Genomic DNA, 17,570 nt, shown 5'->3' with positions numbered 1-17,570 from the left:
CAAAACCCTGGTATCTTCCCCTGCAACCGTAAAAGTTGCAAAACCTGCCGACACACCACCCCTGTCATTTCCATCCAGGGCCCCAGTCCTTCCAGGTCAGACAGAGGTTCACCTGCCTCTTCTCCAACCTAGTTTATTGTATCCGGTGCACCCGTTGTGGTCTTCTCTGGATCGGTGAGACCAAACATAAACTAAGGGCATGTTTTGCTGAGCATCTGAGCCAGGCTCACAAAGGCTGACCTGGCCTCCCAGTCACTGCCTATTTCAATTCCCCTTCCTATTGCCTCTCAGACATGACCATCCTCTGCCTCCTCCATTGCCACAAGCAATCAGACTGCAAATTGGAGGAAAAAATAATTATCTTTTCCCTGGGGTAGCTTAGAACCCAGAGGAATCAACATTGAGTTCTCCAATTTCAAAAAGCTTCCCTTCCCAACTTTCGACTCCTTTTCCTGTCCCCCTCCTTCATTCTATTCCACTTACAGACCCTCCCTTCCAACCACCAAATGGATTCATTCCTCCCATCAACCAACCACTTCAAACCCTCTACCTGTGTTCATCACTCAATACCTTCCACTCCACCATTCCCCTCCACCCACCCAAACAACTGATCCCACTTTGATTTGCAGCTCCCCCTACCCCCACCTGCAGTTCTGAAGAAGGGTTATACCCGAAATGTTGACTTCTCCACCTCCAGATTCTGCCTGGCTTGCTGTGTTCTTCCAGCCTCTTGTAAGCCTCCATCCCAGCCTGATAACCATCTCGGACACTGGAAGGAAATGCCCAGGGCGCAGGTTAACATGGTGCAAAAAGCCTTTCAGCTGAAGCTTCAGTGTTTGCCTTCAGTGTGGATTTTCAGTTACTGATTTGCTCCCCTGTTATGTGACAGGAAGAAAGAACACTTGTTGGTGCAGTGTTTTTTCAATCGTCCCAAGATATTTAAAGCTGCCTGCACAGTGCAATCACCTTCACAAGACAAAATGCTGAGGTCCCAAAATCAGCAAATGAATGATGAGCCAAATCTCTTTTGGTGGCATTAGATGAATATTGAGCAGGATACCCAAGGGAATCTCTTTTAGAATGGGATCTTGTCGAGCCCCCTGAGGTGGAGGGATTGGGGTCTGGGTGGTGCTGGTGGGGCTTTAAATGAACATCCCATACATAACATGGTGCCAGAATTCACTGCAGTCTCAACCTGGATTCTGTGTTCTCATTTCTGAGGTGGCTTTCAATCCAATGACCATTTTGACTCTGAAGCAGGAACATTGCCCATAGAGCCACGGTCAGTAACAATGTAAACTGTGTGGCTCTGAAAGCCTGAGTCTGCATCTCAGCTCAGAAGGATATCATCTCATTCATCAAATCTGTTTCTGCCCCTCTGCAGGCTGACCAGGCTGCCGGTGCCTTTCCAACACTCCCACGTTTCCTCTTGTGTCACAGCTCATTCTGCTGAGGGATAGTTTACTTGGAGTCGAAAAGTGTGGCGCTGGAAAAGCACAGCAGGTCAGGCAGTTGTGCTCAGGCCGAGGACATGACCTTGCCCCTCTGTCAGATCCTCTTCGAGACACTCATGGCTCACCACCGCCCTCTCCAGGACAGTTAGGGAAGGGCAACAGCAAGGATGGAGATGGGGACGCGGAGCTGCAAGTGCTGTACTCTGCAGTTTGCTGACCCGCTTTGATAGCTGTTTGTTCAATCTTTGAGTGTAATTCATTTTTTTTGCTGATCCCAGTGTCAATCCAAAGGACACTCCACCTTTCAATCTGACAAACCAGGGTCACCCATGTCATGGCTCTGTTTCTGGCTGAGAGTCCAGTCTTTCAAAGAGATGAATTCAAGCCTCACCAGTTTGATCATTTTAATTTTACATCATTTCTCCTGATTTCTCTTGGAATGGGCGGGCGTTGCCTTTCCCCAATTGTCCTGGAGAGGGCGGTGATGAGCCATGTAATGTCTGGAAAGGAAGGCGCTGGAATCTGTCCAAAATAGACATGAAATCCAATGTGATGTTCACAAATGTTCTTTCATTGAGGGAGCCTGGTCTGACTCCTGCCCCACTGTGACATGATCCATTTTTAATGACCCCATGACCTGGCTCAGCAAAGAACTTAGTCCAAGCAACTGGGGGTGGGCAATAATTATGTAGCTCGCCAATGATGAAGCAGAAATAATAATGAGAAGGAATAATGCAGCTCCTTGCTCTCTGCCTTTTAGCTTCTGAGCCAGCACACTCTCACCATTCTGGGTTTCTAATCCTCTAACATTAATTCATTAGAGTGTGGGAATATATGAAGAGGTTTTATTTTGAACTATAAGGTCTCTTTTCTCCGTGACTCTCTCCTTTTCAACCCCCTACAATCCTGTCACCAGATGCTTGTGCTGACAGCCTTGTTGTGCAGAGTGAAAGCTCTCGGTGTTCTCTGAGGCCTCACTGCCTTGTGTCTGTCTCCACTGCAACATAAGACAATGACGTGTTTCTGAAACCCTGTTGAACTTAAATGCCAGCAAAGAAAATGACTGCAACAAGAATTGAGTTGGTCTTGTTAAAGAAAATAATTTTAACTTTTGTCATTTTTGTCAGTGAGTGACAAAGGAAAGATGGGGGTCCAGGATTGCTGCAGCCTCTGTCAGAACATAGGGCCCAGGAGCAGGAGCAGGCCTTTTGGGAGCTGCTGCGCCAATGAAGAAGATCACTGCTCATCGGGTTATGGTCTCACCTGTACTTTCTGCTTCCCCATCCCCTCCCATTATCCTTAATTGCCTTGTTCATCAAAAAATCTGTCTACTGTAACCTTGTGCCAACTCCATGAGTGAACCTCCATTCCCATGTAGAGAAGAGGATTCCACAGACTGTCAACCATCAGCAAGAAAACCCCTCCTTCCCTTTAAACGGGAGACTGCTTTGTGTTAAACCGGACCCCAGTTTTCATCTGCCCTATAACAGGATCCACCCTCTCAGTATCCAGCCTGTGATGTCACCTTGAGATCAAAATCTGTTAATGAGAGAGAACAGGTTACATCAGTGAGACTTTTCCCCAGACACGATGAACAGTGTTGATGTAAATTGCTTTCTCCAGTCCCAGAGTCCAGAACAAGAGGGTTGTTAAAATTGTAATTCAGACAATTTCAGGAAAAATTCCATCTGACAGAGTGATGGAAATCTGGAACCCTCAATCCAAAATAAAAAGTTGTTGAGATTGAGTTTCGATGTTCATTTTCTCAGGGCAGTACGGTTTACAGGACAAAGGGAGAATGTATTCCAGGTCAGCCATGGCCTGATTAACTGGGGAACTAGGTCAAAGCAACAGATTGGTCATTCCCACTGGAATCCACTGGAATGACTACTGGTGTGTTTGTGGCTAATAAAAGGAGTCATTACCCATAGTCTTCAGGAGCTGTGCAAGTCCTCCGTAGTAACTAGAAAGCAGCTGTTTCACTGTGCCCGAACAATACAAAGTCAGAGGACACACTACACCAGGTTCTAGCCCAACTGATTAATTTGAAATTTGAGGAGAGAGAGTGAGAGAAAACATCTTTTTAACCAGGATACCTAATTGCACCACAATGAAAATAGTCTGCGTGCTATGATATATCAAAAAGATATATCATAGCACGGTGGCGGCATGGTGGGCGGCACGGTGGCACAGTGCTTAGCACTGCTATCTCACAGCGCCTGAGACCCGGGTTCACTTCCCGACTCAGGCGACTGACTGTGTGGAGTCTGCACGTTCTCCCCGTGTCTGCATGGGTTTCCTCCGGGTGCTCCGGTTTCCTCCCACAGTCCAAAGATGTGCGGGTCAGGTGAATTGGCCATGCTAATTTGCCCGTAGTGTTAAGTAAGGGGTAAAACGTATGGGTGGCGGGTCGGTGTGGACTTGTTGGGCCGAAGGGCCTGTTTCCACACTGTAAGTAGTCTAATCTAAAAAAAATGAACTTTTGGGTAACTTTTGATGGTCCTCACAGTGTGCTATTTTATTCATGATGTGATACACGGAGACTATGTCAGCGTTGGGTGGCAAAAAGTTTATTTCCTCCTTTAGCCCCTTTCCAAAACTCTCTCTCCATCTTGCTTTAATCCTTATTGACTCTTCTACAATCGCCTCTATTTCCTCACTCCTTTCCAGTCCCAAAGGAACATATGGACAGACGTCATGACCCCACTCTGCCTTAAGTTTCATGTGTAGTGTGTTGGAACTTGGGCCCCTGCCTCACGCCCAGGTGTAGGGGCCTGTTCAACAATCTGCACCTTGTCCTTTTTCTCTTTCTGAGTGAACTGGATCAAGTTGCAGTAACGATCTGGCAACAAGGTGTCTTGTCTAATATGTTCCCAGCACTGGGTACAGAACTGGCTGTGTCAGAGGCGATAGAGGTTAGTGATGGAAGGATGGATTTCAGAATGGAGGACTGTGTCTTGTGGGGTTTTACAGGGATCAATGATGGGACCTTTGCTGTTCATGGTCTCCATTAGTGATTTGAATGAAAACATGGCTAGTCTAATTGATGAGTTTGTGGATGCCACAAAGATTGCTGGAGTTGCAGTTAATGATCAGATTATTAGAGGATACAGCAGGACATAGATCAATTGGATGCATGGATAGAAAATGGCATATGACATTTAATCCAGATAAATGTGAAATGATGCATTTTGAAAGATGAAATACAGGTGGCAGAATACCTGCACAGTGAATGGCAGAATCCATTGGAGTATTGAAATGCAGAGGGATCTGGATGTACATGTTCACAGATCACTGATGGTGGCAGCACCTAAGGTAGTAAAAAAAGGCCAATGGCACTCTTGGCTACATTGGGAGGAGCAGTGAGGATTGGGATAGACAAGTTATACCGCAGCTTTACTGAACTTTAGTTTGGCCACACTTGGAATATTTGCATAGAGTTCTAGTCACCACATGACCAGAAGGATGTGGATGTTTTGGAGAGGGTACAGAAAAGATTTACCATGAATGCTATCTGATATGGAGGGTTTTAGTGATGAAGGAAGGTTGGATAGACTGGAATTTTTTTCGTTGGAATGTAGAAGGTTAAAGGGCAACCTAATAGAAGTTTATGAAATTGTGAATGGCATGGAGAGAGTGGGAAATATGAGGGTTTTTCCCAGGGGAGAGGGGTCAGTTACAGTGGACACAGGTTCAAGGTGTGGGGGTGGGGATTTAAAACAGATGTGTGAGGTAAATATTTCACACAAACAGTCGTGAGGGGCTGGAACACACAGCCAGGAGGTGGTGGAAGCAGACACAATAGCAGCTTTCAAGAAATACCTGGATGAACACATGGATAGGAAGAGAACAGAGGGATATGAATCCTGTAGGTGAATACAGTTTCAGTGAGGAAGCACAAAATGTGTCAGCACAGGCTTGAAGGGCCGATGGGCCTGTTTCTGTGCTGTAATGTTCCTTGTCCTTTGGTCCCTGCTGTTGAATTGGATTCTCTGGAGCCAGCTCCGTATGAAGAGCCTGTTCTCATTCTTTTGTTGGAGTTCATGGGGCAGCTGCTGCTTCCTTGCTACGTCACTGATCAAACCAACAATGCGGGAAGACTCATGATGGAGTGGGTGGTTGTTTGAATTCTCACTTGTGTTAATACAGTTTTAAATGTGTCAGTGATCTTTCCCCTCTCCCTATGGAGGGGGTCACTGCCAGTGTCCCCACCCTACCTTTTCACTCTTGTAGTGATAGCATTTTAAGCATTACATCTGTCAGAGACTGCTGTCATTACCCCCCCCACCCAACCCACACAACTCCCCCAACTCCACCGCCCCCCCAACAAATCTCTCGGGCACTGGATGGGGGGGGGGGGGGTGAATGGAATTTTAACCTTTATTGCTGCGGGTTGGAATTTAAAAATAGAGAAATCTTGTACCAGTTCTAATGGGTGTGAATGAGCCTGCACGTGCAGGGCTGTGTGCAGTTTTGGTCCCTGTATTTAAGAAAGGATGGACTGGCATTGGAAGCATCCTCCTGCTCCAATTTCTCACAGCAGAACTGGTTTGGACCCTGCTTGCAGTATCAGCCTCCAGCCTCTGGGTGGTGCCTTGCCCAGCCTCCCAATTCCTCTCCGCAGTCTCCTGCTGCAGCAGGTGGGGGAGATGATATAATGGACCACTCGGTTATCCTCAATCCCTCACCCCATCTCCCAAACTCTCCACTCTGGCCTTCCCCCTCATGGCTCGCAGCTGTGCCTTCAGTCTCCCAGGCCCTCAGCACGGGGATTTCCTCCACAAACCCCTCTCACTTCTTAGAACAAACTCTTGGTCTCCTTTTGGTCATCAACACAAACACCGTATCTCCCCACCTTTTGAACGGTTACTATATTAAAGATGCTATATTAATACAAGCTGTTGTTGTTGATATTACTGACCAGGAGTTATTTATTGACAGGTTTCACCGATATAACAGGAAAGGGAATGACCATGGCTGTAACGAAGTAATCATTTCCAGCCAACTGTACCACTAACACCAGCTCATCAAACGTCCTTCAAATAGTTCCTTCCAAACCCATGACTGCTGCAGTCTGGAACGACAAGGACAGCAGATATATGGGAACACCAATCCCTGGAGGTTCCATGCAAGTCACTCACCGTCGTGACTTTGAACTGTTCCTTTACTGCCATTGGGTCAAAATCCTGTAACTTTCCCTCGAAAGGCTTCATGAGTCTATTTACAGCATATGGATGCAACGGTTCAAGAAAGCAACTCAGCACCAACTTCACCAGGGCACCTAGGGATAGGTAATAAATGCTGGCCCATTCAGTGAACCCCACATCCCATGAAGGAATTTTAAGAAGCCCATTTCCTTTGACATCTCCCTTCCACCCAGCCTAATACTCAGGCCTCATTGGCTGCTTGGGTTTCACTTGCCATTCCATCCCATTCTCCACTCCGTGTCCGATCCTTGAGATCCTTGTCAATCGTTCGCTGTTATCGTGGGAGCCTGCTGAGAGGAAATGGGCTATCACAGTTCCCACATTACAACAATGACTAGACTTTGGAAGTATACATTAGCTGTAAAACATCTTTGAACATCCTGAGCTCATGAACGGTGTAACAGAAATGTAATTCTCTCTCCTTTTTGTTTCCTCTCCCTGCCTTCCCATCTGTCTCCCCACAACATCCCTCCCTTGTTTAAAATCTAGAATGACTTATGAATCTCTGGGAGAACTTTATCTGTGGCAATATTGAGACTAACAACAACCACCTCCTTGGTGGGCTTTGAGTGTGAAGGTCAATAACACTCTCACTGGGATTTGATCTTGGTTGTCTCCAGTCAGTCAGTGTTATTGTTCTGGGGCCAGACATTACTGACCAACCTTAGGCCTTGTAACTTGATTGAGATGACAGATGACCTGCACTGGGCTTTAACACACTGTTACCACAGCACAGAGTGAAATTGTGTAGTGCTGGAAAAGCATGGCCAGTCAGGCAGTATCCCTGGGCAGGAGAGTCGACGTTTTGAGCATAAGCTCTTCATCAGGAATGGGGAGGAGGGATTGAGGAGTTGGAGAGATAAATGGGAGGGAATTGGGGCTGGGGGCAAGGTCGTGAAGATTGCAATAGGTACGTGGAGGTGAGGGGTGGCAGTGATAAGTCAGAGTGAAGGGTAGAGTGGATAGGTGGGAAGGAAGATGGACAGGTAGGACAGTTCAAAAGGGTGGTGCCGAGTTGGAGGGTTGGATCTGGGATAAGCTGGGGGAGTGGAGATGAGGAAACAAGTAACATCAACATTCAGAGTATTGAGAACAGGAGTTGGGAGGTCATGTTGCGGCTGTATAGGGCATTAGTGAGGCTGAGGGGTGACCTTTAGAGGTTTACAAAATTAGCAGGGGCATAGATAGAATAAATAGACAACGTCTTTTCCCTGGGGTCAGGGAGTCCACAACTAGAGGGCATAGGTTTCGGGTGAGAGGGGAAAGATATAAAAGAGACCTAAGGGGCTACTTTTTCATGCAGAGGGTGGTACGTGTATGGAATGAGCTGCCAGAGGATGTGGTGGAGGCTGGTACAATTGCAACATTTAAGAGGTATTTGGATGGGTATATGACTAAGAAGGGTTTGGAGGGATATGGGCCAGGTACTGGCAGGTGGGACTAGATTGGGTTGGGATATCTGGTCGGCATGGACGGGTTGGACTAAAGGGTTTGTTTCCATGCTGTACATCTCTATGACTCTATAACATTGATTCCGTGTCATTGGAGGGTCTCAAGGTGGAAGATGTGGTGTTCTTCCTCTAGTAGTTAGATGGCTTCAATTTGGCGGTGGAGGAGGCCTAGGGACTTGCATATCCTTAGCAGGTGGGAGGGGGAGTTGAAATGGTCGGCCACAGGGTGGTGGGATTGTTTAGTGCGTGTGTCCTGAAGATATCATCTTCCAATCCTCCAATGAAGATGCACAGTCCTCACCAAAACATGTTGATAAATCTCTTCATAACACGTAAAGGGAGAGAAACATTGAAAACTGTATTATCACGAGTGAGAGTCCATTTGAAACAAGGACTATGATGTTAAATGTTCCCAGCCATAAACAACACTGGTGTATTGATGTCATTATCTTATTAAACAATATTAAAACCTCAGCCAAACATTTTCCTGCAGAAAGTGTATTTAAAATATCAAGAGGCTTTCCCCATTGTTGGTTTGATCAGTGATGTAGCAAGGAAGCAGCAGCTGCCCCATGAACTCCAACAAAAGAATGAGAACAGGCTCTTCATACGGAGCTGGCTCCCGAGAATCCAATTCAACAACAGGGACCAAAGGACAAGGAACAATACAGCACAGGAACAGGCCCTTCAGCCCTCCAAGCCTGTGCTGATACATTTTGCCCTTCTATACTGAAACTGTCTTCATCGACAGAATTCATATCCCTCTATTCCCTTCCTATTTATGCATTACTGCAGGTATTTCTTGAATACTTCTATTGTGTCTGCTTCCACCCCCTCCTCTGGCTGTGTGTTCCAGGTACTCAACTTCCTTTGTGTGAAATACTTGGTTTGTACATCTCTGTACAATTAATTCACCCAAACCCCTGCACCTTGAACCTGTGTCCCCTAGTATTTGACCCCTCCACCCTGGGAAAAAGCCTCATATTTTCCACTCTGCCTATCCCATTCACAACTCTGTAAACTTCTATCAGGACGCACCTCATTTTCCTGCATTCCAGTGAAAACAAACTCAGTCTCTCCAACCTTTCTTCAGAACTACAATCCCCCCATACCAGACAATATCCTGGTAAACATTTTCTGCACCGTCTTCAAAACATTCACATCCTTCCTTTTGGACTGTATGCAGTTCTATGCAACCAGAACAGTATGCCATATTCCAAGTGTGGCCGAACTAAAGTTCTATAAAGCTGCAGCATGACTTGTCTATCCTTATACTCAATGCCTCTTCCAATGAAGGCAAGCAGGCCATCAGCCTTTTTTACTGCCTTACCTCCCTGTGCTGGCACCTTCAGTTATTTGTGAATATGCTCACCCAGATCCCTCTGCATATCAATACCCCAAAGGATTCTGCCATTCACTCTATAATTCCCACCTGTACATCACCTTTCAAAATGCATCACCTCACATTTGTCTGGATTAAACTACCTCTGCCATTTTTCTGTCCAAGCATCCAACTGATCTCTATCCTGCCATATCCTAGATAATCCTTCTCATTATCTGCAATTCTACCAATCTTTGTATCAATTGTAAACTTACTAATTAGACCAGCTACTCTTTCCTCCAAATCATTTCTGTAGACCATATACAGCAGAATTCCCTGTGGAACCCCACAAGTCACAGCCCTCCATTCTGAAAACCATCCTCCCATCACTGCCCTCTGTCTCCTCTGACACAGCCAGTTTTGTGCCCAATGCTGGGAACATTTTAGACAAGACACCTTGTTGCCAGCTCATTACTGCAACTTGATCCAGTTCACTCAGAAAGAGACAAAGGACAATGTGTAGATTTTTGAACAGGCCCCTACACCTGGGCCTGAGGCAGGAGCCCAATATCCAACACACTGGCCTCACTTCACACCAACCTTCATAAAGTGCGGGGTCATGAACTCCGGCCATCGATCCCTGTGGGACCGGGATGGAGTGAGGGAACAGGGACAATTGTAGAAGAGTCAATAAGGAGTAAAGCAGGATGGAGAGGGTGTGTTAGGAAGTGTTTAATGGTGGAAACATACTTTGTGATACCCAATACTAACATTGTCTCCGTGTATCACAGAATGAAAAAAAAACAGCACTTGTTTTGAAGACAATCAAAAGTCACACCAATGTACTTCTTTTTGATATATCATAGCATGCAGAGCATTTTCATTGTGGTGCGATAAGTATCCTGGTCCGAAAGCTGTTCTCTCTCTCGCCTTGTTTCTGCAGATGGAGCCAATTAGATCCTCGCAGAGTCCCAGTTTATTTGTAGTGTTCAGTAATGTGGGGGTACCGATGGTGGACTGGAGAACACCTAATGAAGGAGCAGCACTTCAGAAGCTTGTGATTTCAAATGAACCTGTTGGGCTAGAACCTGGTGTTGTGTGCCTTCTGACTTTATATTGTTCAGGCACAGTGAAACAGCTGCCTTCTAGTAACTATAGCGAATGTGCACTTCAACTGAGGACAATGAGTAATGACTCCTTCCATTATCCGAGAATAAACCCACAGGCTTATTCCAGGGGATTCCAGTGGGAATGACCTGTCAGGTGCTTCCCAGATATTTCCCAGGGAAGGTCAACAAGCAAGGATGGAGACGGGAGCGCGAAGCCTCAAGTGCTGTTCTGTGCAGTTTGGGGGCACGCTTTGATAGCCAGTTGTTAGATCTTTTGAGTGTAATTCATTTTTTGCTGAGCCCAGTGTCAATCCGAAGGACACACCACCTTGCAGTCTGACAAACCAGGGTCACCCGTGTCATGGTTCTGTTTCTGACCGAGGCTCCAGTCTTTCAAAGAGATGAATTCAAGCCTCACCAATTTAATAATTTGAATTATTGGTAATTTATTTTGATTTCTCCTGGGATGGGGTGGGTGTTGCCTTTTCCTAACTGTCCTGGAGAGGGCGGTGGTGAGCCATGAGTTTCTCGAAGAGGATCTGACAGAGGGACAAGATCATGTCCTCAGCCTGAGCACAACTGCCTGACCTGCTGTGCTTTTCCAGCAACACACTTTTTGACTCCGAGTAAACTATCTCTCAGGAGAATGAGCTGTGACACATGGGAAAACCTGGGAGTGTTGGAAAGGCACCGGCAGCCTGGTCAGCCTGCAGAGGGGCAGAAACAGATTTGATGAATGAGCTGATATCCTCCCGAGCTGAGATGCAAACTCAGGCCTTCAGAGACACACAGTTTACATTGTTACTGACCGTGGCTCCATGGACAATGCTCCTGCCCCATCGTCAAAATGGTCATCGGATTGAAAGCCACCTCAGAAATGAGAGAACAGAATCCAGGTTGAGACCGGGGTGCACTGCTGAAAGTTGCACAGTCTCTGGCACCATCATTTGAGGCTCCACCACCATCATACGTCAACCATCCCCACCCCCACCTCAGGGGGCTCGACAAGATCCCATTCTGAAGAGATTCCCTCGGGGGGCCCTGCTCAAAATTCAACTCGTGCCACCAAAACAGATTTGTCTTGTCATTTGTTTCCTGTCTGTAGGACCTTACCATCTTGTCCGTGAACGTGACTGCTCTATGCTCACAGCTCTGAATATCCTGACACACTAAAAAAAACTGCATCAACAAGAGTTCTCTCTCCAAGACCATGTAAAAGCGGAGCAATGAACAAGTGATAATACACACTGAGCGCAGACACTGAAGCTTCAGCTGAAAGGCTTTTTGCACCATGTTAACCTGCTCCCTGGGCCTTTCCTTCCAATGTCTGAGATGGTTATCAGGCTGGGATGGAGGCTGACAGATCACATGGAATCCTTCAGGCAAGGTACACAAGGGTAGAGTCCAGGCTTGCTGGAAACATTGGCCTTCCTTCTATTGAAGGGCTGGGAGCTTCTCTATGGCGGTTTCTAGTGCACATCCTCCCTGAAAATATCTCAGACTTTACTGAAATGGAATGAATTGATAGAGGAGGAGGAAATAGGAATAATTAACCAGACAAGGGTGAGCATCAAGAGAGATGGGAGTGTGTGGGAAAACCATGAAAATTCCCAACTGGGTTTCACAAGAAAAGCTCAAATCGTTACCAGGATATAACAGGGAGAATCCTCACTGACATAAACAGGCTAAGTGTCAGAGACCCCGAGCCTCCGGTGCCTGACTCTCTCTAAGGCATTACAGTCAAGGACTGTTCATGTGTCAATAAAGGGACACTTGGTGACATGGGGTTATATTATAATCAATGATCGGAGCGGCATAGATTAAAGATAATTGGCCAAAGGTTAAGAGGGAACATAAGGAAACACATTTTCACCAGGGGGGTGGTGGCAGTCTGGGGACTCACTCCCTGTAAGGGTGGTTGAGGCAGAAACTCTCCTATAACATTGAAGTATTTCGATGTGCAGCTGTGATGCCAAGGTGTGCAGGGCTACAGGCCAAGTGCTGGAACATGAAATTAGAATAGTGAGGTGGTTGTTTGACTGGCTTTGACTCAATGGGCCAAAGGGCCTTGTTCTTGTAAACCTGTTGTAGATGTCTGACTCTGCCAGGACTCCAGCAATGTGGCTGACCCTTACCTGCCATTTGAAAGGCCGAGCAAGCCACTCAGTTTCGGGGCAGGTCGGGATGGGGAACAAATGCTGGTCTTGCTAGTGACTCCCACATCCCAGAAAAGAATAGATGGGTTCAGTGTTAACACTGTCACCTGAACCTGCAGGTTTCAAGCCCCACTCCAGACACTGGAGCACTATCCTGAGGCTGGCAAAGGCAAAGATGCCATCTGCTGGGTGATCGGTTAAACCACTGCCCTCTCAGGTCAATGTGAATATAAGGGCTTTGTGACCATCTCAGGGAAAATCTCCCCAGTGTGCTGATGAATGCTTCTCCTATAACCAATGGCATTAAAACAGATACATAAACAAAATACTGCAGATCTCAAATAGAAGCGCAATGCTGGAGAAAGGGAACAGATGCAGCCTCTGTGGGAAGAGGGGGATTAACTTTTTGGGTTCCGTGATGTTGTATCTCAAACGCAGCAATGTTTTATTTATATTTAATTTTATGTTGTTTTATATTATTTTATTTAAATATTGTTGAAAACAAGTTTACCAGCTTGATTGGAACCGCATTCACACACATGCATTCCCCCCACACCGACGCTCAGTAACGGCTCTGTGTACTATTTACACAATGCACTGCAGAAATTCACCAAAGATCCTGAGACAACAGCTTCCAAACCCATGACCACTTATATTTGGACAAGGGCAGCAGATACACGGGACCATCACCCCAGCAAGTTCCTCTCCAAGTCATTCACCAGTTTGACTTGGAAATATGAAGCTGTTCCTATATCATCACTGGGTCAGAATCCTGGAATTCCCTTCCTAAGGACATTGTGGGTCTTCCAACAGCACGCGGACTGCAGGGGTTCAAGAAGGCAGCTAATCACCACCAGGTCCAGGGCAATTAGACATGGACAGTAAAAAGCCTGGTACAAGTAAGAGTAGGCATGCTTAAGGACCAGAAAGTGAGACTGTGATGTTTCAGTTATTCCTGGACATTGGTGTGACTACATCTCAAATATTGAGGGTAGTTTTGGTCTCCCTATTGAAGGAAGAATATAAATGCATCGGAGGTGGTTCACAAGAATTTTACCCGATTGATCCCTGGAATGATTGGGCTGTGATAAGGAAAGATTGGAAAAGGGGATAAAGGGAATGGGGCGGAGCAGGGTGTTGAGGTAGGGATAGGTTGAGAATGATAGAGAGTATGACCTGATTAGTCGATGGGAGAGATTAATTGTATTCATCCCTCCCATCAACCAATCAGGTAGTACCCTCTACCTATCTTCACCTATCCCCATCTCACCTCTACCTATCCTCACCTATCCCCATCAGGTTGAGAATGGTAGAGAGTATGACCTGATTAGTCGATGGGAGAGATTAATTTGTATTCATCCCTCCCATCAACCAATCAGGTAGCACCCTCTACCTATCTTCACCTATCCCCATCTCACCACCCTGCCCCCACCACTCCCTTTATCTGCAGCTCCCCCATCATTCCCCCACCACCCCGCAACCCACCCCCAGTCCTGAAGAAGGGTTACAGCCAAAACGTTGACTTCTCCACCTCCTGATGCTGCCTGGCTTGCTGTGTTCTCCCAGCCTCCTGCTTGTCTACCTTGGATTCCAGCATTTGCAGTTTGTTTTGTCTCTAATCTCTTCAGGGGCCTGGTTGAGAGTGAGGAAATTGGGTTTTGTTTGAGCTACCCACAGACTCAAGTCAAAAGAAGCAAAGCAAGAAAGGCACGTGGATCGAATACAAGAGAGCAAATTGTGAGGGAGAACCAATTATTACCAGTTTGTCAATTGCAAAGGAGAGAGCGACAACATTGAATTGCTTCTGGTGTCATCCTCTGTGCCCTAACATTTCACAGTGCCAGCTCCACATCCTTCCATTTGCTTTGTCATTTAGAGGCAACAGTTCCCTTCCCACAGCTCTTTTTAAAATGTCCTGTCCCAGGGAATCACTGACACAGAATATATTCACCATTTCTGGAAAAATTGGAGAAATAATAGATGTCAAGGAGCTGTTTCTCAGCCTTCAGGGTCTGACAGAAGGATGTGTGTAGTCTGGAGACAGATCACTGGGATATTCCTCACTCCCATCAACACCTGACTTTATTCTGACATCAATTTCTATTCTTCATTATAAAGTACCCCCACCAGTTTCAGACTAGACATTTCACACCCAGCCCCCATTTCCTCACATTGGAATCAAGAACCAAACTTGCCCCATCTCAGGATTGCCCTCTGAATGTGGTGTCAGTGTGCTAATGCTGTGTTAGAATGAAAGAGCCACAGTGGAATCTGGGACTGAATCCAAGGGGTTTCTGAGCCACCAGGAGCCTCCCCGCTGTGAGAGAGTCGGTTTGGATAAGATTTCAGCCCCATGGTTCCCACTGATATGAGAACCATGGAGTGAGATTGCTGGAGCCACATGTGGACTGAGGAACACAACAGTCAGGACAATGAGCTGCTCTGGAATCCACACTGATCCCTGGATGGTTGTCACTGAGATGGTCCAGGGGCTACAGAATATGACAGCAGAAAGTGGAACCAGTTTATCATTGACTGTCCTCCCCAGCCGTGACTCCCAGACTCCCCCTGGACCGAACATTCTCAATCTGATTCCAGGGATACACAGGACAATTCCATCTGATTTGAAGAGTAAAGAAAACCTAGGTCTAATTTATGGAATATTTATTTCCCAAATTCTTATTGTGCAATTGTTATTCTGAGTAACAAGGTCCTGCTGGTCATATTCATCAATATAGGGTTCCCAGTGGCTCTGGCTCCCAAACAGTTGATTTGAATTTCTTGGCTTGTGATCTTGCTGTGCCTAAGGAATGGGTGAACGTTGATGGGGAATTTGCATCAGATTATTGTGTTCCCATTGTCCCCTCCTGATCATGATCCTGATTACTGCTTGGAGACCTGGACATAACTTTCATCAGATTCTTTATTTCTTGCGGTACTTCAACTCTACCCACACAGATTCTACATCTTCTGTCTCTATGTCACTTCTTGCTATTGATTTAATTTCATCTCTCACTAACAAGGCAACTCTTGCTCCTCTGCCCATCTGCCTGTCCTTTTGATAGGACATGTATCCTTGGATATTTAGTTCCCAGCCCGGATCCCCTTACAGCCATGTCCCTGTGATACCCACAACATTGTACCTGCCAGTTTCAATCTGCACTACAAGCTCATTGTGTATATTGTGTGCATTAAAGTACAACACCCTCAGTCCTGCATTGACTGCACTCCTTCCCATCATTGTCCTCTTATCTCTTGTGTTTGATGTTCAACTCTTGATCCTTTCCATACTCTCTGTCCTATTACATCTTCTAGAAACCTGAATAACTTCGCCTGAGCCCTCCTCCACTTTAACTAGTTTAAATCCCTTGGAAACTCAATTTACCTCAATTTGTGGCATCACTTTATCTCCCTTACTCGGAATGGTTCACGAATTTAGATAAAAACTCTTTAAGTTTGTTCAATTATTGATTTTCCCTGCACTTTTATGGTTCCTTCTGGTAACAATCAATCCCATCACTAATCACCAACCTACCTGCTCCTTTCCACTCCATTTCCTCATTTTCCATCCAACTGAACCCAATTATTGGGTCTTTGGGTTGAGTTCAGGACAATACTTATCTTTGAACCAGCATCATTAACAGTGGTCTTTGATCTCACTGCTTTTCATGGGATCTTGCTGAGTAGAAACTGGCTGCTACTTTCCCGACATTGTAACAGTGACTGGTTTTCAAACAAAGCTGTCTATAAATGTCTTTGGGAGAGTCTGAAGTGTTAAGGGTTCAGTTGAACTTCAGTTAGAGTCAGAGATTTGTACAGCACGGAAACCAACCCTTCAATCCAACTCATCAATGCTGACCAGATATCCTAAATTAATCCAGTCCCCTTTGCCAGCATTTAGCCCATATCCCTCTGAACTCTTCCTATTCATATACCCATCCAGATGCCTTGTAAATGCTGTAATTCTACCAGCCTCCACCACTTCCTCTGGCAGCTCATTCCATACATGTACCACCCTCCGCATGAAAAGGTTGGCCCTTAGGTCCCTTTTAAATCTTTCTCCTGTCACCTTCAACCTATGCAGTTTTCAACTGCCCCACTCTGGAGAAAAGATCTTCTCTATTCACCCTATCTATGCCCCTCATGATTTTATGAACCACTACATTGTCACCCCTCAGCCTCCAAAGTTGCAGGGAAAATAGCCTCAGCCTATTCAGCCTCTCCAGATAGCTCAAACCCTCCGACCCTGGCAACATCTTTGTAAATCTTTTCTGAAGCATTTTAAGATTCACAACATTATTCCTGTAGCAGGGAGACCAGAATTGCACACAGCATTACAAAAGTGCCTGAACGAATGTCCTGTACAGCCGCAACAGCTCCCAACTCCAATACTCAATGCACTGCCCAATAAAGGAAAGTACACCGAACAACATCTTCACCACACTATCGACCTGCAACTCCACTTTGAAGGAACTATAATTTTTTTTTTGGATGAACTGGGAATCCTTCAGTTGTGAAAGATGCCATTCCATGACACCATTGGAGGAAGAGCAGGCAGTTTCCCCAGTGCCCTGGTCAATACTTATCCCCCAATCAAAATCAATAAAAATCTATTTCCCTGCTAATTATCATAATGTGTTTGGGATCTTAATGTGCACAGTCTGCTGGAAAGCGCCATTGGGGCATCCTGAGTTGGGGACAGGTGTTACACAAATTCAAGCCTTTCTTTAAGATTGGAGCTTCCTGATCCTGACCCTCACCCATTGTCTGTGTACTCTCACCTTCCAGGGGTCATTGAGTCATTAGGAGAATTGACCTTGGCTGACCCGGGGGCAGTGAGACTCTTTGTATCCTCACCCTGGACCTCAGCCC

Source organism: Hemiscyllium ocellatum, chromosome 9 (genome assembly GCF_020745735.1).
Source record: "Hemiscyllium ocellatum isolate sHemOce1 chromosome 9, sHemOce1.pat.X.cur, whole genome shotgun sequence".
Taxonomy (NCBI): Eukaryota; Metazoa; Chordata; class Chondrichthyes; order Orectolobiformes; family Hemiscylliidae; genus Hemiscyllium; species Hemiscyllium ocellatum.
The sequence above is the reverse complement of the archived record's forward strand: the minus strand, read 5'-3'. Positions refer to the sequence as shown.